The sequence below is a fragment of the Lithobates pipiens genome, unplaced genomic scaffold, assembly GCF_037356315.1.
Source record: "Lithobates pipiens isolate NorthernLeopardFrog02 unplaced genomic scaffold, aLitPip1_a1.2 Scaffold_18, whole genome shotgun sequence".
Classification (NCBI taxonomy): Eukaryota; Metazoa; Chordata; class Amphibia; order Anura; family Ranidae; genus Lithobates; species Lithobates pipiens.
Genome location: NW_027507758.1, coordinates 27,142,631 through 27,166,369, shown reverse-complemented (window position 1 = coordinate 27,166,369; position 23,739 = coordinate 27,142,631).

Here is a 23,739-nt window from a genome sequence, read left to right as displayed (position 1 = left end):
TCACTGTGTCCCTGTATACATGGATGCCTCCTTTCAGTATCAGCCAGAACCTGTACCCGTAAGCTTACTGGCCAAATCCCTTCAGCAAACTTTGCTCCAAACTGTTCCTGTAGCTTTTGTAATCAGTCACCCAGCTCTCCCTGAGCTGGGACCCCGCAGAACCCCCTATAGACTTCACTGGATTACCTTGGAGGGCAGACAGCCCCTCCAGGCTGGGTCACTCTTTAATATGCAAAAGACCCCGCTGTTCTAGGCCCCAGACTATTTATACATGCCTCAGCCCCCTGCTGGCCACTCTCTCAACCAGGGATTGGATGAGATTGTAAGAATAATCAGCCCAGGATCTGCCCCTTCGAGCCCACTATGTTTCAGAACCTACTGGAATACAGGGGAAAGTGGGTGAACCTGCAGAACCCAGAACAGCATGTAACAATCAAATTCAGCTCCAAGGATTGAAGTGAAGCCCAAAAATAACTACATTTACTTTCACCTATTAGCACCTAACTAGGAGGGTGCAACAAATAAATACATAATGATAATTCTTCTTTAAAGTGATATTAAAGGCTGAGTTTTTTAAAATAACAAACATGTTTTACTTACCTGCTTTGTGCAGTGGTTTTGCACAGAGCAGCCCCAATCCTCCTCTTCTCAGGGGCCCTGCAGCCGCTGGCTCCTCCCTCCTGCCAAGAGCCCCAATAGCACTCCATGTGTGAATGTGTCCATTCAAACAGATCGTGGCTCAGCCCCAGCCCGCCCCCATTCTCTCCTCATTGGCTTACTGGCTTTGATTGACAATAGTGGGAGGCTCCCACTGCTGCCTCAGCCAATGAGGAGGAAAAGACCCAGGAGAGCTGCTGCTCTCGTGAACATCATTTAATCAAGACGGGCCTCGGGTAATTATTAGGGGGAGCTGCTGCACACAGAAGGTTTATTACCAGTGGTATCTGGTGCTCAATATTTTGGGGAGGGGGGTGTAAACCAGACACCACCCCCCACGGGAAATGGATGGAAATCCGAAGTGGTGCAGGCTCCTGGAAGCTGCCCCTGGCCCCCTTACTTACATTAGCACATGACCCCCTCCCTTGCCCAGACAGGTCGGACGGCATCCATGTGCAGCCACCACCCCCCTCCATGGGAGAGGGATGGGAATCGGAGGTGGTGCGGGCTCTTGGAAGCTGCCCCTGGTCCCCTCGTTTTTACTAGCCCCCCCCTCACGCGGACGGGTCGAACGCCATCCATGTCCTTACCTTAGAAGGTGGTGCTGGTGATCTGGGTTAGGTGCTCCTGGAAGTTGCCCCTCCACCTGCTGCAGCTTGCCTTGAGACTGGGCTGTTTCTTCTCCTCCTGGTCAAATAGGAAGTATGTTCTGAGTCCCGATTGGCTGGGAATCCCTCCTTGGCCAATCGGGTCTCAGAACAAGCTTCCTGATTGGCCAGGAGGAGAATCAGGAAGACAATAGCAAATATTAATTTACTAATGTCACACAACTTGGTGCTCTCAGCTCCCATCCTTTTTTGAAGCCAGTTAGAACATCTGGCCTCTAATCACGTGCTTAAAAAAAAACAAACCCTATTGAAATCTTGAAATCCATGCGTCGGGCGCCCTGCATGTAGATTGGGGCCGAGCACATGGACTAAGGGGGGTGGTGCCCCTGCACCAAGTATGGAGTGGCTGCCACTGTTTTCCACCTTCATGAATGGAGTGACAGTCACTGGCTCTCTGCTTACGGATCTCTGAGAACCGAGTGATCGGCGGTGTTTGATTGCTCGGTTCTCAGACTAAGGCTGGGTTCACACTTGTACGATGTCTGTGTGATGCGATTTCAGCCATACAAACTGTATGACTTAAATCGCATCATATTCCCGCCAAAATGGCGCAAGACCCTTTTTTTTTGGTCCACACCTATGCGATCCAATTTCCTGCACCAGTTGACAGTTCACACTGCAATCTGCAAACCAGTCTGGGGCTGTCATTCACTTCGCAGATCTCAATGTAAACCAGTAGGTGATTCAGGTGCGATGCGGAACTGGTACTGAATCGCAGGGTTTCCCGCATCGCACTAGTGTGAACCAGCACTAGCTGGCGGGGGACAAATGCAGCATCGGACCTAGGGTTAAAAAAAAAATGATTAAAAAAAAAAAAAAAAACACCAAACTTCCCTTTTAAGATCATAAAAAGGACGTTCAGGTAACCCTAGACCAGGGATCTCCAGACTTTCGAAACAAAGAGTCAATTTACTGACCTTCAGACTTAGGGGGGGGGGGGGGGAGCAGACTGTGGGCATTGGGAGCGGAAAAGGTCCCAACGTCAGTGGGAATAAACATTAACAATGCCCCATCTTTGATGTCCAATAGTGCCCTATTGTTGGTGTCATTGTGCCACATTTTTGGTGTCATTGGGAGGAATTCTGCCCCTTCATTGGTGTTGGGGGGGGGGAATTATGTCCCACTGTTGGTATTAGTGGATGAAATTATTGCCCCAAGGGCCAGATAAAAGCAAGCAAAGGGCTGCATCTGTCCAGAGTTTGGAGACCACTTTCCTTGAATTTGGGGAAACTGTTTTAGGCTGGATTCACACCTATGGAGTTTTAGTGCTTTTTGCATTTTGCAGATTTGCACTACAGAACGTGTTCCATAGAAAACCATGTTAGATGGACTGTAGTGCAAATCTGCAAAATGCAAAAAGCACTAAAACTGCATAGGTGTGAATCCAGCCTCAGCCCTTGTACACACGGTCGGACATTCTGACAACCAAAGCCGTTGGATTTTGTCCGACGGATTTTGTCCGAAACTGTTGCATACACACAGTCGGACAAAGTTGTCGGAAAATCCAATTGTACATAACGTGATTACGTTATTTCGTTATGATGGGACTACGTTCAGGCTAGTAGCCAATAGCTTTGGTCTAGGAATTTGACCTGAGCATGCATGGCACTTTGTCCGTCGGAGTAGGCTACACATGATCGGAGTATGTCCGATTGGAGCATTTTGTCGGAAAATTTTACGGACAAGTTCTAAAACTTGGTCCGTCGGATCCTCCGACGGAAACACTCCGATGCAGACCACACACAGTCGGATTATCCGACAAAACGGTCCGATAGCACACATTCCGTCGGAATCTCCGACCGTGTGTACAAGGGCTTAGATAGCCTTAAACTGAGTCATGCAGGTGCACCAAACAATGTTGTCCTACAGAAGATGGTTGATATGAAACCTAAATCAACACTTTGAGCAAAGTTTTGCTCAAAGAAACTAAAGGATAGTGGCAGGGCAGGACTTACCATTGGGCTTGACTGGGCTCAAGCCCATGGGCCCCACCAAATAGGGGGCCCCGCAGAGATACATAGCCGAGTGTACTCGGCTCGGCTCCGCTCACAGTCATGGCCAGTCCCGCCCTATGATGGACATAACACAGGGACTGGGCGTGAACGTGAGCCAAGCCGAGTACACTCGGATACTCTCTGCTTCACTCGGGGACTGCGACAGGACCCGAGAGCCGCCAAGAGGACCCGAGAGCCGCCAAGAGGACCCGAGAGCAATCGAAATGCGCCATTTTTAAACTTCAAGACTGCAATGACAAGGCTGCAAATGACACTGTGGCAAGGCTGCAAATGACAAGGCTACACTGACAAGGCTGCAATGACACTGGATAAGGCTGCAGATGGACACTGATAAGGCTGCAATGACACTGGATAAGGCTGCAGATGGACACTGATAAGGGTGCATTGATGGGCATTTAAATGTAAGTTTTTTTTCCTTAAACTTCCCTCCTAAAAGTTTTTTTTCTTAAAATCCCACCCTAAACTTCGTGTACGTGTTATACGCCGATAAATCCAATAATGTATATAAGGTTGGGCCCAAAAGTGACTCAAGCCCAGGGGCCCCCACCACCCTAAGTCCTGCCCTGGATAGTGGGTAGGAGAGAGAATTCTAAGGTGAATTAGTACAAAAAGGTACTTTTTTTTTATTACATTTTGGATCTTTTTGGAGTTGTGCTGTTTTTATCACACAAACATTTTGTTGCTTGCTACGTAAGTTAACGATTGGCCTCTGGATCTGTTTCCATGCAGTTTATAAGTGCAACCTGGTTTGAAAAGAATGGCTTTATAGCATGAAAGCCTGTCCCAGCCAGTTTGGATTTCCCAAGTATTCGTAGCTTTAATTCTTAGTCACCACACCAAATCTTTACTGCTGGAATGCAAATGCTGGGTTCAGCCAAAGAACTGTTAGCAGTGAGTGAGAGTTAATGGATCAATCTGCTCTGTCTTGTCAGTGCTTTTACTGCTGACTTCAGGAATGTGTTTGATGAAAAGAAAGCTGCTTCTTAAGACAGAAGATACAGATGCAGCATGGAGAGGTTAGGACCTACAGGAACAATAAAGTCATGTTATCAGTGTTGTGTTTTTCTAATGCCCCATGCCAAGCTGACAATAGAAGACCTTCAACAAAAAAAAAAAAAGTATTTTTCTCTATCATACAATCACAGCCTGTTGTCAATGGATGTGTCATTTAATTTGTGTTCCTCCGTTATTTTCTCTACAATCATTGAATCTTTATTTGCTTCTCATAGGACGTTTATCAAAAGATGAAACATTCACAGATAGAAGACGGATTCTGATGAAGGGATTAAACTGCATGAGAAATTCTCTTCAAAGGAGAACTTCACTTAAAAGTGAAAGTTCCCCTCATCCACCTCTCTCCCCCCTCCACCTTTTGAATTTTTTTTTTTTGCTGGGAGCGTTTTTTTATTTTTTATCGGACAGCTACTTCCGCATTTCTCGCTTAGGCAAGAATTAGAGAAGTTTGGCCCAGGGCCAGATTAACGTAGGGGCTATTGGAACTGCAGCTCCAAGCCCCTACCTTTAATATAGGCCCAGCAGGGTTGGGCTGACCATTTGGGCACTGCCATTGCCCTACTGATGCTGTCCACTGCCAAAAACCCAGCCCAAAATGCATTTTGAAAAAAAAAATAAAAATAAATAAATTGTAAAAAATAAATTATAAAAAAAAAAAAAAAAACTGCTGATACCGTCCACTGCACTACTTACACCGTCCACTGGTACCCACTGGAAAAATAATAATAAAAAGTAAAATTGTAAAAAAAAAAAAAAAAAAAAATAAGAATGTAAACAATAAAAGATTGCAACAAATAAATAAAAAAATGTAAAAAATGTAAAAAAAGTATACAGAAAATGTGGTCTCATTTGCACAGGTTCTCTTGCACATAGTGTGAATGAGCAGTTTGTTAAAAATACCCAATTTGTTTTATTAAAAATTTGATTGCGTTTTAATTTTATTTATTAACCATATAAACGGCCCTCCAAAGTCCTCAGCACCAGGCCCATAATGCTCTTAATCCGGCCCTGGTTTGGCCCACCCGGAAAACGTCACATGTCCCAGGAGGCTGTAGGACCGGGGTGAAAGCGCAGCACAATCTCGCACAAAGCCAGCTTTGAAACAACGGGAAGTTACAGACGCCTTCTACAGTCAAGATGGCGGAGTTGAGGATCTGAAGACATGCAAAAAACCCAACTGGATGAAGATAGCTTTTTCATTTTTATTTTGACTTTTATTTTATTTCATTTTTTTTTCTTATTTTCACCCCTATTATTTTTATTTTCATTTCTAGTTCCACATTGATTTATTTTTATTATTTTTATTTCCCATTTTACTTTCATCTTTATTCTCATTTTCATCATTAGTTTCTATTTTCATTTTTATTTCTATTTTTCATTTTCTTTCTCTCCCCTCCCCCCCTTTCTTCTCTTTTTATTTCCTCTTTCTTAATTTATTCGCTCATTTTCCCTCCATCCATTCACTTTATTCACTTAATCAAACCACAAGAACCAGCGACTGTATACACCTCTCAGCCTTTTACACAATTGAGGGATTACTGATGATGTTTAACTACTCTCCACACACATGGGATCTCCATCCCCATGATTAAGCTTCAGGGGCAGAGCGAAACACGTTAGGAGTGGGGCCTGGCTGGAGTCCAGCCTGAGCTTGCCACTCTCATCACCGCTATATGATCACACTGATTTGCAGCATCAGGGAACACTTCTGCGCTGGGCTCATGAGAATGGTGAGTATCTGTTTCTTAAAAATCAATAGTTTCATTAGTTGCACCATAGTTCCTCTCTAAATCCCAACTCCACGAAAATGGAAAATTATCCCTTGCAGAGGAGCTGTGCCCACACTGCAAGGCTTAATTGCTCATTCAGTCTAGGGGAGATGAGAAACACTTTTACATACCTGAGCCTCCATTACCCTGGTAGATGGAGCTCCCATACCCTCCTTCGGTGGACTCCCTCAGTGTCTTCATGTTCATTGAAGGACTATGGACCCTGCTTTGGTCTTGATGATGTCAGGAACTTACACCGCTGAAGCGTAGGGGAGAAGACGCTAGAGGGACCGGCCTAGCTGTGGGGAGGAGTGGAGGATCGGGTGAGTAAATCTTGCATGGGTGTTCACACAGGGTGTGCCAGATTTCCCCTGCTGCCCAGGCCCTCACTGTGTTTACTATGGCTCAGTTTGTGAATGAACAGGAAACTGCTCAGCACAGAGAATGTCCCATTCATTCACTAAAAGGGACTGGGAAATCTCTGTCGCCAGACTCTTTCTCTGTATAAAAATTAGACATCAGGGGTCTAGACCCCTGTTATTTTATCAAAACCCTCCAATGAGGCTCCTAAAAAATAAAAAATAAATAATAATAATAAAAATAAAAAACGACTGACATGTCCTCTACTCTGTGTAGAGACTAGGTGTAAAGAATATATTTAGAGTTGCTTGTTTTTTAAGACGGGGTTCTCTAGACGTTTTTTTATTAATCATAGTGGTTATCAGTAAGGGTATAGGGCCATGCTTCAATAAATTTAAGGATTACAACAGAGTCTGGTATCTGTTGATGAGTTTGGAATGTGGCCAGCCGAGGCTCAGAAAGAGGCTTGATTGTCTTGTGTTGTATATAAGGTGGTGACGTGGCATGCCGCTCGTGCCTCTGGACGACGTCATTTGTGACAAAACGGGTAGGTCAGAGTGATGCGATGACGTCACCACCTCCCTCGTGTCTCAGAAAAACGGCTTTGTTTGGTTGTATGCCGCCCAACAAGCCAAACTGAAGGCGTATTAATCTACACATTGTTGCAAGTGCAACTTTTAATATTTTAATAAACGTACAAAGGATTTTACACTGTTAGGAGTTTTCTGTCTTCTTTGGTGAAACTTCATATCCAATTCACTGAGTGGCACTTGAAATGTGGATGAGCCTTGTGATGTGGAGAAAGGCCCGGGCTGGGTTATAAGCCATGCATGCAGATTGACCCAATGTAATAAGGGGTCTACAGGAGCTGGTAAGCCGTTTTTTCAGCTTTTGGTGGAGGCACTGCTGCACAAGGTGATGGATGGTGGAGAATGACACTAAGCCCTTGTACACACGGTCAGACATTCCGTCAACCAAATCCGTCCGATTTTGTCCGACGGATTTTGTCCGAAACTGTTGCATACACACGGTCGGACAAAGTGGTCGGAATGTCCGATCGTTCAGAACATGATGACGTTATTTCGTTACGACTGGACTAGTTCAGGCTAGTAGTCAATAGCTTTGATGTAGGAATTTGATCTGAGCATGCGTGGCACTTTGTCTTATCGGAATTCTCTACACATGTGCGGAGTATGTCCGATCGGAGCATTTTGTCTGAAAATTTTACCAACAAGTTGGAAAACTTGGTCCGTCGGATACTCCGACGGAAACAGTCAGATGGAGACCACACACCGACAAAACGGTCCGATCGCACACATTCCGTCAGAATCTCCGACCATGTGTACAAGGGCTTAGAAGTTTTAGATCTACTGTCACATTATTTGCGGATTCACCCATGGACAATTTGTTTGTTTTTTTCCCCAAATTTTTTTTGACGTGATTATGTAGCGCAATTATGTTTTTTTTTTATAATGTTCACGGCCCTACAGACACTGTCTAGGTGCACACCCTAATGCAATAAGCTTCGCCCATCTATGAAATCTTGTATTTCTCCGCTAGACCTGAACCAGCAATCAACCTTTGAAATGTGGGCACAGGATAATTTTTTAGTTGCCTGTAGCTGGGATTTAAAACTCCAGTTATGGAATTTGTTGCATAGTTCCATTGGTCCAGCTTGGAATGCAAGTATACATAGAACTTGTGTGTGGGACTTCTGTGGAAAAAGAAAATCACTGTAATAGTCCTGTGCTGAGTAGCTGTCCTATGGCATAGTAACCACAGGGGGCAGCTTGCTTGGCATGGATGCCATTCACAGATTTTTCTCAATCAATGCAAAGCGTTTTCCGAATGGACAAGGTGGAAATCATGAGACCTTCCTGCCTCCCTCACCACCTTGACCAATCAGAGAATATTTATTGAAAAAACACAAAGTGTTGTGTGAATAATGCCCGGTTTGGCATGACCTAGAAGATTGCGGCAATTAATGTAGTAATAGTGTCTAAGATATTTTTATATAGTTACCTTGGTCAAGCTTGGACCAAGGTAACTGTAGCATCCTCCTAGTGTAGGATGCTGGGCAAATGTAGTTTTTGGCTCCTTCTGTGGTCAAGAGAGCAGTGATCATTTACTTTGTTCTGTTTGAGGTTTCACAGGCTGGGAGTTTGATTTCTTCCCCATGCCCCTGTAAGAATCTTACAAAACATAGGGAAGGAGATTTAAATGACCAGCCTAAATATTTATATGGCATGGCCAATCCCTGGAGAGGAGTGTCCAGAAGGTAGCTGGGGAGGTGATAATAAGTCTGAAGCCCTGGAGAGATTGTTCTTACTTCCCATGAGGTTTTCAAGCCTCAGAAGGGCCTTAGCTGGTCCTCTGAGGTAGCCTATGGAAGGTGTAGCTGTTCTTGAGGCGTCCATGGTCTCAGAGCTGAGGGCCTGCAGTGAACATTCTGAGGAAGTTGGCTGTGGGACTTCACCATAGGGATCGGGTCTGAAGAAGGGTTGTTTCCCTCACTGGACCATGCCCAGAGGAAGCTGAAAGGTGTGCAGCTGAATTAATTCCTGTTGACTGTGTGTGCTTTTGGGATAAAAGTGCCAGAGGTAACTGTAGAAAAAGACAGCCAACAAAGGGTCTCAGTTTACTGAGCATTCAATCTCCTGTCCTCAGCAGAATGCCGGAGTGGGAACCTAGAGAAGAGTGTCCTCCTGCTTACTGTGCAGAGTTTTGGAGTTCTTCAAGCAACAAATATCAAAAAGACACCCCCTAGACTGAGTTATCGGAGCCGGAAGTGTGTGGACTGGTGCTTGTGGTGGCGAGCAGTCTCTGTTCTAGCTTTGCTAATAGCCAGCTATTACCAGCGGCGGTCCTAAGGGGGTAGTACTACATAACTATGTACAGTCAATACCGTGCACATGGGATACCCGTAGAAGCTGAAAATCACTGTAGTAGATGCTGCTACTCCAGTAATCTTTGCCTGCTTCCAGGTCCTGTGCCGAGCAGCTTCTCTACTGCATCGTGAACAGAGGAGGTTGCCTGCTCAGCACAGGCAAAATTTAGAGAATGCTTTGTATTTTCTCTATAATTTCAGATTGTCCTCTGACTGGAAGAGTTGGAAAGGCGGAGTGGTTATGTCACCATCTTCACCTTGTCCAGTCAGAGCATTCATTGAAAAAATTGATTTAATTGTATACAGCAGGGGTGCCCAACCAGTGGCCCGTGGAGCCATCTGATGTGGCACACGATCTGCTCTGGGATGGAATAGAATACGGTTATTCAGGGTCAGTTTATCACTAAAATCTCAGTGTATATATGGGCATATCTGTTCTGCAGTGGTTACTGGGCTGCTTTCAAATGAATCCGCAGATGCAGAGCAGTGCACCCACGGGTTACCTGCACTGAGCCATACACTTTTATTACCTGCAAGTTTGAGCTTTCTGAAAGTGCACCAAACCTGCAGAATATAATAGAAGTCTATTGCAAAGTGCAGAAAAGGCAAAGGTATACTGGGTTGCACCCACGGTGCGGGTAAACTGCAGCACATCAGTGTGAAAGCAGCCATGGGCCCCTTTCACACGGTCAGTCCGACCCAATTGGACCCTCCATTCACCTCTAAGGAGTGGCAGATGTAAACCGACTTGTGTCCTACCTCCAATCCGGCATATGCAAAGCTGACATGGACCTGCCATCCCCCCGTTCTGCTGATTGTGGCCCGTGACCAGTTACCAAGTTGCTTAAGTGGCCCTCACGCTTCAAAAGGTTGGGCACCCCTGGTATACAGCATGTACATGGAGCCAGCCATAGTTGCTTCCTATGTATGCAGGGTGTGATTCCTGCTAAGCTCTTCTGCAGGGTCCTAAAAAGGATCAAACAGCACGCAAACAAAAATGTGGAAAAAGTACAAACAAAATGAAAGTGAAAGTAAAAATAATTCAAAATTAATGTTCACTGAATAGGCGCCATTGCAGATGTTTTTTGTTTTTTTTACAATTACAGACCTCCACTGGATTGCCCATTATGTTCCCAAAACTTCTTCACTAAACTATTGAAAACATCATCAACAATCCTACTAGGAAACTTTATGACTTCAAAATATGTCAATAGCTTGACTTTACTGTATCATGGGTAATTATAAATTGAACAGCTGAAAAAAATAAAAAAAATAAAGAAGGATTTTTATCATATTTATCGTTTTATAAAAACGGCAAATCACAAATACACAAGCTAGCTACAACTAGTGAGATTTTTGCTCTTGGCATCAATTTCTCCACTTAGATTGCAAGATCAATAATGCAGAAATTCCTGTTTCCATTATTTACAGTGAGGGGAAAAATTTATTTGATCCCTTGCTGATTTTGTACTTTTGCCCACTGACGAAGAAATGATCAGTCTATAATTTTAATGGTAGGTCGACCGGAAAAATCCAGAAAAACGCATTTCAAAAAAAGTTATAAATTGAATTGCATTTTAATGAGTGAAATATGTATTTGATCACCTATCAATCAGGTAACAGGGGGCTTCTATACAGGTAACAAACTGAGATTAGGAGCACTCTCTTAAAGGGATGGTTCAGAGGATAACTAGGTGAAAGTGTTGTGGTCAGATGAGACCAAATTTGAGCTCTTTGGCATCAACTCAACTCACTGTGTTTGGAGGGGGAGGAATGCTGCCTATGACCCCAAGAACACCACCCCCACCCTCATACATGGGAGGTGGAAACATTATGCTTTGGGGGTGTTTTTCTGCTAAGAGGACAGGACAACTTCACCACATCAAATCGACGATGGACAGGGCCATGTACCGTCAAATCTTGGATGAGACCCTCCTTCCCTCAACCAGGGCATTGAAAATAGGTCGTGGATGGGTATTTCAGGAGCTGAAAGTTCGAGTTACCAAGCTTCAGCCTCAAAACCTTAATGACTTGGAGAGGATGTGCAAAGAGGAGCGGGACAAAATCCCTCCTGAGATGTGCGCAAACCTGGCGGCCAACTACAAGAAATGTCTGACCTCTGTGATTGCCAACAAGGGGTTTTGCCACCAAGTACTAAGTCATGTTTTGCCAAGGGGTCAGATACTTTTTTCACTCATTAAAATGCAAATCATTTTATAACTTTTTTTGAAATGCATTTTTATGGATTTTTTTGTTGTTATTCTGTCTCTCACTGATGAAGTCACGTGATCGTGATTCGTGGCGCTACGCGTCGGAAGAGATAGGTGCCGGAAGTGACGTCAGGTTGCGAGCTCGGCGCTAGTGATGCTGTGCTGTGTTTGTTTACTTTTTAATGTGAGTGCATTCGGCTCTTTTTTTTAATAAAACGTACCTAGTTACAATATACTTCACGATCTGGACCACCATATTGGACCTGGAGCTTTCCCCTCTTTGTTCTTAAACCTACTGCTGAGTTATACAAAGAAAAATTCCTACTGGCCTATGGCAGGAACCAGGACTGTCTCCATCATCTTCACATTTTCTCACACTGTTACCTTATGGCGGTAAGGTAAGGGGCCACCTTGCACAGAGGTGTAATTACACTGAAGAACTCTATCACCAAGTCACCAATAATTTCTTTTGGATCTGCACAAAGTGTTATTTGGAGTAGTATGTCACTACTCTATTCCACCCTTATACAGACTTTCTTTATACTAGTAGCACTTTAACCACATGCTGACCAGAGTACGACGATATACATTGGCACAATGGCACGGCTGGGCAAATGGACATACAGGTATGTCCCCTTTAAGATGCGGCATTGTGGGCACACGCGCTGCATGCTCCATGACCGTGCCCGTGGCTCCCGTGGACTCGATGTCCGCCTTGTGCCCACGATCGTGTCAGGGAGAGGAAGAATTGGGAGGAGATGCCTATGTAAACAAGGCATTTCCCCGTTCTGCCTAGTGGCATGACAGAGATCTACTGCTCCCTGTGATCGGGAGCAGTGATCGTTGTCATATGAGTGGTAGCCCATCCCCACCACAGTTAGAATCACTCCCTAGGACACACTGAACCCCCTTCATCACCCCCCTAGTGTTTAACCCCCTTCCCTGCCAATGTCATTTGCACAGTAATCAGTGCATTTTATAGCACTGATCATTGTATAAATGACAATGGTCCCAAAATAGGGTCAAAAGTGTCCGATGTGTCCGCCATAATGTCGCAGTCAAAATAAAAATTGCAGATCGCTGCCATTACTAATTAAAAAAAATGAATAATAAAAATGCCATAAATCTATCCCCTATTTTGTAGACGCTATAACTTTTGCACAAACCAATCAATATACGCTTATTGTGATTTTTTTTACCAAAAATATGTAGAATATATATCGCCCTAAACTGAGAAAGACATTCTTTTTTTATATATTTTTGGGGGATATTTATTATAGGAAAAAATAAAAAATATATATTTTTTTCAAAATTGTTGGGCAGTGCCGTATCACAAAAAGTGCTCTGGTTAGGAAGGGGGTAAAATCTTCCGGGGCTGAAGTGGTTAATATTATTAGTTACCTGAAGGATTACCCATATGGTTGCTTTCATCATTGTAACATTAGTTTACACAAAGTTTTTTCACTATTGTCACTTTTAGCACCTGCACTTTATATTTAATCATTTATTGGCTATTCCTTAGCACTGTGTGATTACTACCTAGGATTTTATTCCATATGTGTTTTATTGTATATTCACTTAGCCAATACCTAGAGCGCAACATCACGCATTGATTTTTATTCTAAAATAAACTCAATAAATTATAGACTGATCATTTCTTCGTCAGTGGGCAAACATACCAAATCAGCAAGGCGATCAAATACTTTTTTCTTCACTGTAGATATTCAGAAAGTCATGTCTGTACCCCCATTATTTGGTGGCAATATGCATCCTTAGAGGATAAAAATTGGAGTTTCTCCCTTTCCTCGCATCCACCTTACTCCCACCCATCCACATTAATGAAAAAATTGCTAACATTGCTAAATGCCTTTTGAGTTACTTGACTTTGCCATCATTTGACCCCCTGTGATGCCTCTTCTGGAAGTGAAGACCATTGATCCACTTCTATGGCCTACTGCCATCTGTCTTGCCCTCAACCCTCTTTGTGACACCACCACACCACCACCACAATATGTTTCCATTTCATAGGTAGTGCATTTTTTATAATAATGAAAAATGTTAATGTAAAAATAACAGGCTGATTATCTAATGCCCCTTACACAAGATCGCACTTTCCGCCAACAAAACTGTGGATTTTTGTTCGAAGGCTGTTGGCTCCAACTTATCTCGCATACACATGGTCACACAAATGTTGGCCAACAATTACGAATGTGGAAAACGTGGTGACATACAAGACGTACAACAAGCGGAGAAAAAGGAAGTTCAATAGCCAATGCGGCTCCTTCTGCTTGATTTCGACCACGTGTGAACTTTTGTGCGACGGAGACTTGTGTACACACAAGCGGATTTTCCGACAACAACGTTTTGTTGGTGGAAAATTTGAGAACCTGCTAGCCAAGATTTGTTGGTGGAAAGTCCGACAGCAAATGTTCGATGGAGCATACACACGGTCAGACTTTCCGACAACAAGCTCAAGTCCAACAAAATCCGACCGTGTGTAAAGGCCCGTACACACGATCAGACAAACATGCAAATTAGCTGTTTTAAAGCAACACCCGACCGTGTGTACGCTCCATCGGACAAACTTTTTTGGTTTTCTTTGGACTTTTGTTGGCTGTGCGAACTTTCCGGCAACAAAAGTCAGATGCAGCAAAGTCCTATTGTGTGTACAGAAAACCATAGGACTTTTGTACAAAGTACAAACACGCATGTTCAGAACCAATGCAAAAGATCAGACAACAATACAAAAGTTGACCAAAGGTGGCGGTAAAGAGCAGAAAAAACACGTGATTTGGTGAGAGTTGACTGAAAAAGTCCTGCCATGTGTATGCAATACAAGCTCACAGCCGACGCCCGAAATCCACGGGAAAGTTTGTACAAAGTCCGATCGTGTGTATGAGGCTTTAGCGGCATAAGAGTCAAAGACTACCGTGTTACTCTCAATTGAATAAAGCAAATTAATCCAAATTAATATGATTGAATTTGTTTCCCCATTCCCAACTGACTTTGTTTGCTGGGCCACACACGTACAAAATTAAAAAGGAATGGTCTCTCAAGTTCAACCCCAATACAAGAAGAATCTTATTAGAATATTCACGCTACGCTCACTAGAATAAAAACAAATGGATCTGAATCAACTCGGTCATTCGGTTATGTGGTTTTTGTTTCCAACAATCACCCGTTTGTTTTTGTTTCTTTTAGTGTTTTATTCATCCCGGCCACCTCCAACGCCCATTGTTGCACCTCCTATCATTGCCTGACTTTTTGATGCATTGCCCTTTTTCCTCTTTTTCTTATCTAATATATCAACTTGACTAATTTTTGGCACACTACTTCTCGGCCCACAGATATCCATCATATATCAGCTCCTGATGAGTGGCAAAATAGCCACGAAACGCGTAGAGCTTTAAATGTTATAAATTACATCCAATCATGCAGTTTTACCAGATTCTGTAATATTTTTACTCAATTCTATTGATTTTTACTATGTGAAATATGTTTATATATGAATTCAAGACTTTTGATGCATGAACTATGGGATTGATGTTTTTGATGTGCAATATTTTAATATATTTACGATTTATGATGATTACGGACCATAGAATGTGCATCCTTGCGCCCTATGTTATGCATTAAGTTTGCAGCTAACAAACTTACATTATCTGACTCCTATTGCTCTTTTGCTATTTGCTCCCAAAATTGCATGCTTCGCCAAAGTCCCAACCCTTTTTCTATTTATTCGTTAGGTTATTTCAGAGGATTCTAATGCCGCGTACACACGGGCGGACTGTATGGCGTACTTAGTCCGTCAAAACACATTTCAGCGGACAATCCGCTCGTGTGTGGGCTTCAGCGGACTTTTTCAGCGTGCAGTCCGGAGTACTAAGTATTTCGGTTTTTTCGAAATTCTGTCCGTCGTACTTTGGTTTCAGCGGACAATACGGTCGTCAGTATGCTAGTCGGACGGACTAAGAATGACGCATGCCCAGAAAGGATTTACAGGGCGGAAGGGTGCTTTGCTGTGTCTTGGACGTCGTATTTCTAGTCCCGTCGTACGTGCTGTACACGTCATCGCGCAAGCTTTCGACGGACTGTTTGTGCATCCGTGTGTGGTCAAGTCCGTTCAGTGGAAAGTACGACGGACTGTCCGTCGGATTGTATGACGGACTAAGTACGCCATACAATCCGCTCGTGTGTACGCGGCATAACATTAGAAAAAGGCCCAAACGATCGCATTCATGCCATCCAAATGAAACAAATGATTACCAATGAATTTGGTGTTTTTCGTTATAATTTATTTTCGGATTAGTCGATATTCGTTACTATTGTGATTCGAAGATTTGGATGCATTGGAATCTCCGAATAATGATTTTTTTCAATTTAAAACGAAACGAATCGCACATGTCTACTATACAGCAGACGATGTAATACAATAGATTTGGCTGTGACCGTTCATTCTTCTGGAATGTTCAGTAAATGATTGGAAAATCTCTTGCAAGCCAGTGACAGATGGAGGGAAAATAATGAATGATTAGCAGATTACTCCTCCAGCCATCTGTTTATGTCAGTTTTCATAGCCTCTGCTTTGTCCAGCAGTAAATGGCTGATAGCATTATCAGTAGGGAGCAGATGAGTGGTGTATCATTGGAATTAGTATCTTTTACTAATGACTATCTGTAGTGTAAACAGAAAACGTCTGTTGTAGCAATAGCTGAAAGTGAAACATTCCCGGACTGATAAGTGACATTCGCTGGAGATAGTGATCTCCATTTCCCATGTACATTTCCCAACCTTCTTATGAAAGCCTAAAGGTGACCAGACCATTAGGGGGTGGAAGGGCCTGGCAGCCTCAGGCTTGGGCCAGGGGTAGACAGTAATGCTTATCTACAATGCATCCGGAAAGTATTCACAGCGCTTCACTTTTTCCACATTTCGTTATCTTACAACCTTATTCCAAAATGGATTAAATTCATTATTTTCCATCAAAATTCTACAAACAATAAGCCATAATGACAACGTAAAAAAAAGTTTGTTTGAAATCTTTGCAAATTTCTAAGAAAAAAAAAAAATCCCATATACATAAGTATTCACAGCCTTTGCCATGACACTCAAAATTGAACTATCCTGTTTCCACTGATCATCCTTGAGATGTTTCTACAACTTGATTGGAGTCCACCTGTGGTAAATTCAGTTGATTGGACATGATTTAGAAAGGCACACACCTGTCTATATAAGGTCCCACACTCAAGCCCTTGTACACACGGTCGGACATTCCGACGGAAAACGTCCGAACGGACCGTGATGTCGGATAATCCGACTGTGTGTGGGCTCCATCGGACTGTTTCTGTCGGAATATCCGAAGGACCAAGTTTTCCAGCTTGGCTATAAAATTTTCCGACAACATGATCCGATCGGACTTTGTCCGATTGTGTGTAGAGAATTCCGATCGGACAAAGTGGCACGCATGCTCAGAGCAAATTCCTAGACCAAAGCTATTGGCTACTAGCCTGAGCGTAGTCCCGTCGTAACTAAATAACGTCACCACGTTCTGAACGATCGGATTTTCCGACAACTTTGTCCGACCGTGTGTATGCAACAGTTTCGGACAAAATCCGACGGATTTGGTTGTCGGAATGTCCGACCGTGTGTACATGGGCTAACAGTGCATGTCAGAGCACAAACCAAGCCATGAAGTCCAAGGAATTGTCTGTAGACCTCCGAGACAGGATTGTATGGAGGCACAGATCAGGGGAAGGGTACAGAAACATTTCTGCAGCTTTGAAGGTCCCAATGAGCACAGTGGCCTACAGGAGCGGCCCGTCCATTTTGCTGGCTTAAAACCAGACCACTTTTTGCGATTCGGCACTGCGTCGCTTTAACTAACAATTGCGCAGTCGTGCCACTTTCATTTGGTGGTATTTGATCACCTCTGCGGTTTTTATTTTTTGCGCTATAAACAAACATAGAGCGACAATTTTGGAAAAAATACATTATTTTTTACTTTTTGTTAGAATAAATATCCCCCAAAAATATCTGAAAAACATTTTTTTCCTCAGTTTAGGCCGATACGTATTCTTCTACATATTTTTGGTAAATAAAATTGCAATAAGCGATTATTGATTGGTTTGCGCAAAAGTTATAGTGTTTACAAAAATAGGGGGTAGTTTTATGGCATTTTTATAAAAAAAAAATTTCACTAGTAATGGCGACGATCAGCGATTTTTTTTGTGTAAATGACACTGGCAGGGAAGGGGTTAACCAGGGGGTGGCAGTGTATGGGGTTAAGTGTTCCTAGGGGCGTGTTACTAACTGTGGGGGGCTGGGCTTTGTGTCAGTGAACACTGATCTCTGCTCCAATCACATGGAGCAGAGATCAGTGTCACTTGTTGCTAGGCAGAACGGGAAGATGCTGATTACAACGGTATCCCCCTGTTCAGCCTTCCCGTGAGACAATCATGGGTATCCCCGCGGCGATCGAGTCCGCGGGCCCCGCAACCGGACTCACGGGGGTCCCGCCCGCCACGCGAGCGAGAGTAATGGACGTACCTGTACGCCAATATGCCGGCCCGTGCCATTCTGCCGACGTACATCAGCGCTCGCCGGTTGGGAAGTGGTTAAGGGAGCACAGGCGCCATTCCCCCCCGTCCATCGCCGCCTCCCCTATCCATGCTTCTGGTCCCTTTCAGGACATCGGCGCATGGATTCCAATGCGGATGGGCTGTTTTTAGGCTCTAATAGGCTTCAATATAGGATGGGCTTGGGTTGTAGAGAGTGCGCTCTGAGCCCACCTAAGTGTGTTACAACAGCAAATCAATATTTGCTGTTGTAGAACTGATCCTCCTCCCGGGCCATCAGGAAACGAGCTTTGACTCTGGTCCCCTGATTGGCTGAAAGGACAGGCGATCCTAATGGAAACCTAAGAGAAGGAGGGAGGAGCTGCACAGCGGAAGCCACCATGATGCAGAGAGGACACAGGAGCCGCTGCCCGCCGCCCATAGGAGCCCACAACCCGGCCGCTACCCGCCGCCTGTAGAAGCCCGAATAGAATGCAAGGGAGATGAAAAAAAAAAACAGGATATTTTTATGCACATGATTAGATGATGGAAGTCAGCAGAGCTTCACCTAATTTACTAAGTTCTTGGAAAAATTCCCTTGCTTAATTGATCAGTATATTTGCTTTTAGTAAATCGATCTCAGTAAATTCTAATAGGTTGGAGCATCCTGGCCGATACCAATCTGTGAGTTGTATAAAGTCGAAAATACATAAAATATTTAGAAATATAATTTAGATAGGTAGGTAGATATAAGGTAAATCAAATGGAAATATATATGTTTTATTTCCATAAGTAATTTATTATCAATCAACTATGTTTACTCTTTTTAAATCATAATGGCAACAAAATCTACACAAATGACCCTAATCAAAAGTTTACATACCCTGGTGATTTTAGCCTGTTTGCTTGTAATTAGTGTGTGTATAAAAGGTCAATGAGTTTCTGGACTCCTGACAGACCCTTCCATCTTTTATCCAGTTCTGCACTGATATTTTTGGATTCTGAGTCATGGGGAAAGCAAAAGAATTGTCAAAGTTGGGAAAAGGTAGTGTTGAACTGTATAAAACAGGAAAGGGATATAAAAAGATATCTAAGGAATTGGGAATGCCAATTAGCAGTGTTCAAACTGTAATCAAGAAGTGGAAAATTAGGGGTTCTGTTGAAACCAAACCATGGACAGGTAGACCAATTAAAATTTCAGCCACAACTGCCAGGAAAATTGTTCGGGAAGCAAAGAAGAACCCACAAATAACTTCAAGTGGAATGCAGGACTCTCTGAAAACATGTGGTGTGGTTGTTTGAGTTGGCAGAAGAAAGCCATTGCTATGCAAATGCCACAAATTATCCCGTTTACAATACGCCAAACAGCAGAGAGACAAGCCTCAAACCTTCTGACACAATGTAATTTGGAGTGATGAGACCAAACAAAAAGCTTTTTGGCCACAACCATAAACGCTACATTTGGAGAAGTCAACATGGCCTATGATGAAAGGTACACAATTCCTACTGTGAAACATGGAGGTGTATTGCTGATGTTTTGGGGATGTGTGAGCTACAAAGGCACAGGAAATTCGGTCAAAATTGGTCAAGATAAATGCAGTGTGTTATCCAAAAATACTGGAGGAACATTTGCATTCATTAAGCAAGGAAGCTGCGCATGGGACGTACTTGGACATTCCAACATGACAATGATCCAAAACACAAGGCCAAGTCGGCCTGCTATTAGCTACAGCAGAATAAAGTGAAGGTTCTGGAGTGGCCATCACAGTCTCCTGACCTCAATATCAATGAGCCACTCTGGGGAGATCTGAAATGTGCCGTTCATGCAAGACAGACCAAAAACTTACAGGAACTGGAGGCTTTTTGCCAAGAGGAATGGGCAGCTTTACCATCTGAGAAGATAAAGAGCCTCATCCACAAATACCACAAAAGACTTCAAGGTGTCATTGATGTTAACCTCCCTGGTGGTATAATTCAGTCTGGAATTAGGTGCTGAAAGCGGTACAATTATTTTGCATGGAAATTTGGCGTTTTATTTTATAGTCCTGTAATTCTTAGAAATAACTCTCTTAAATCTGTTCAAACCAGAGTCTAGCAGACATCCCGGGTATGATAATGTATATAATATAATAAAAAAGAATAAAAATTATTCAATAATGTAATCAAATCCTAAAACACTGAAAAAGGGACACGTTTTGGTTGCTATGGACAATCTCCAAATTCCAGGCAGAAAAAACAGTATTTAGAATATAAAAGTGCATGCATTGCACTGCACAGACCACTAGGGACAAAGGGGGTGTGTAATTTTGTAATACAGCACTGTCATCTGTAAGATGACAGTGCTGTGTGTGTTTTGTGTCTTTTTACTTTTTTGAAGTTCCCTGCGACGTTCTCCACTCCCGTGCGCCGTAACGTCACAGGGAACGGAGCTCGGCGGCATTCGGCACTGTGAATCGAGCTGAGGACAGCTCGATCACACAGCGCGGGGGACATCGCTGGATCCAGGGGACAAGGTAAGTAAGTCTCACCGTGTCCTCCCCTGCATCCAGCGATGCGATCCCGAGTCTGGCTCGGGGTTACCGCTTCTATCAGTAAATTCCCAAACCGAGCCAGACTCGGTATTACCGCTAGGGAGGTTAAAGGGGGCAATACACGGCATTAAGAACTGGGGTTTGTAAACTTTTGATCAGCACAAAACAAGTTAAGGCGCAAAAAAATCATATAATAGTATACCCAAATGAGGGGGGGGGGCTGTCTACATAAAAGGCAATGGTGAATAAAGAGTTACTCTGTATCTAAATATGGTCAAGTCCAAAAAGAAATGTCTTAGTTCTTTGTGAAGGGAATTCCACATACAGGGCTGCCACCGTCAAGGAACTGAAACCAAGCTCCCAAGAACTTGCTTACTTTGACTGCAGCCAGAGAATAGCCATTCGCAGCTGGATGATCACTCAGGTTGGACAGTCCCTCTCTCACAAGGCCTAGCAGCCAACCAGGTGTTTACTCGGGAACAAAGTCTTTGTCACAGACGTTGTTGTAGAACAAGTAGGGAAACTAAGCTTTAGAACACTTGTAGGACACCTGGATCTTTCAGCCTGCTTGGCGATATCCACAAGCCCGGATTCTCTGGGTTACTTCAGCCCTTCCAGGCTCTTGTTAATAAAACTAACCCGTATGTGGTGTTCTTCTAAAGAGTCATCCCCTGGAATGCTCAAAGTACTCTGGGTCTCTCCCGAACCGGAGATGGGACCCAACCACCTCAGAATCCTCCTTTAGTTTCCTTGCCTCAGGCTAGCCAGCTCCAAGACATTAAAGTTGGGTAGATCCGCACCCCAGGCCATAGCCTTCCTGGGGGCTGGTCAGGAGGACCAGGACCATGTAATCAACACTTCATACTGGACCGGAACCCCGAACCACGTAACGTCCGCATCTTAAATACCCCCTCCCAGAGGGCACAGCGAGAGAGCCACTCCCACTGACCTGGCTCCGAAAGAGAGTAACCTAAGCGCCTGACCAGACCCTAGTTCCACGGCTGCCACAAGAGACAGTGCCCCCTGTGGCCAGGCTGAACATCTCAAAGCCCAGTGAGACTGAAGGTCCAATTTAGACAAATAAAACCCAAACCAAACTGCAGTTTAGGTAAAGTTTAACTTTGAAAAACGCATAGCGCATGCCCTTTAGGAGCCGCCGCCACACACACACACATATAAATAAATATATATATATATATATATATATATATATATATAGTGATAGGGTGGTACCCCACCAGCAGAAGGATGCAGGGTTCTCAAGCAGGCAGGTTGAGGGTCTCCAGGGGAGTTATTTATTTGGAAGGAAACTGGCTATTCAGTTATCTCATTGTGTTCTAAAATCCAATTGCGGACCTGGAGCCCGAAGATTCCATAGCGTTATGGGTGGGACGGAATCTCCAATCCTGGGACCGGGTTTTGGGAACAGCCATGAGTCTGGCTGGTTGATTGAGCAGGTGGGTCCTGGGCTTATAGCAGAGTCAGGACTAGGGTTCTGGGCTCCACCTCCCCGAGGAGTCCAGGCAAGCAAGGGAGAAGCATGCATGTCTGCATGGTATAGCCAGAGAGCCCAAAGCTGTGGGCTGAGCAGCAAGGAAGCTGAAAAGAGGTACTGTAGTTGTACAGGATGTCTGTTATATGGCCAAGAGGGCTGTAGTGTAAAGCCTAAATGGCGATACTGCTGAAGGGAGCCAGGCGGCTTGGTATTTTTCCATTTATTATTACATTTGTTGCTGTGGAAAGCTGAAACCCCTGTGTGGGCAACCCTCCTGTTATTGGACTTGTTTTCTTTTTCATTTAATAAAAGTGGGCCAACAAGCCCTTCAATGGCATGACTGGCGTGGACTCTGCTCACTGGTGTGCTCTACACAGAAGCTAAAGAACCCCAAATATCACTATATATATATATATATATATATATATATATATATATATATATATATATATATATATACTACTGTATACGTTACAATATACATGAAAATGTTGTATATATGTACTATGCTGTATATAATACTACACACACACACACACACACATATATATTCAATAAAAAAAACACACATATATATATATATATATATATATATATATATATATATATATATATATATATATATATATATATATATATATATATATATATATATTCTGTAATGTATAGTACACCATATTCTAGGAGATGATCATTCCCAGAGGGATATTTGGTTAATATCTGCACTTACAAAGGAAGGCTTTTCATTAATTATTGCCCTTGAAGAACTGGAAACTCAGGATGGGCATCCCTTTGAAAGTATAATAAAAAAAAAAAGAAAGGAAAAAAAAAAGAGAGAGAGAGAAGAATGCACATTAATTACGTATAAGAAGCTCATGATTTGGTTAAGGAATGTGGCCACAGTTAGACTTTTTCTGAACTAGGACATGGCACTCCAAGCAGAAAGAGGATTTTAGATTAAAGCATTTGATCTGGCTTTATTGCAATAGCTTCTATTGTATTAAACTCTGATATCTTACAAATTACGCACTTCACTGATCCCTCTCTCCTAGGCATGAATGAATGAATGTGACACCAGACGTCTAACAGATAAGCCGCAGTCAAAATATTTGGATGAATAAGTGTAGATGAGATTTTCCTAATTCACTGGGGGGGGGTGCATTCTGTTAACTGGGGAGTCATGAAATTATAGTTGAACTCGGCCTCATTCTGGGGATTATTAATAAAAACAGATCGGAACTAAGGCTCTTTACCGATATAAATGCTCTCCATTAAGCTGTGAAGGATCAGGGCAATTGCTACAAAATTCCATTACAACATTAAAAAAGGTCAGTTCATCCCAAATCTATTACTCGATATTCAGTTGAAGCAGCCACTTTGCATTACGCACCAGGTGGATTCATTTTTAGTGGGTCTCAGAATTTCCAATTTTTGCACCTAATATTGCACTAGAGTCAGTCACCCATCTGTTCTCACATATCCGTTATCATTTTCGTATTTGATGATATCATTTTCGTATATTTGATGTATCCAAAAATGGATGATGAACCTAGACACATGGGGGTTGAGGCTCTGGGGC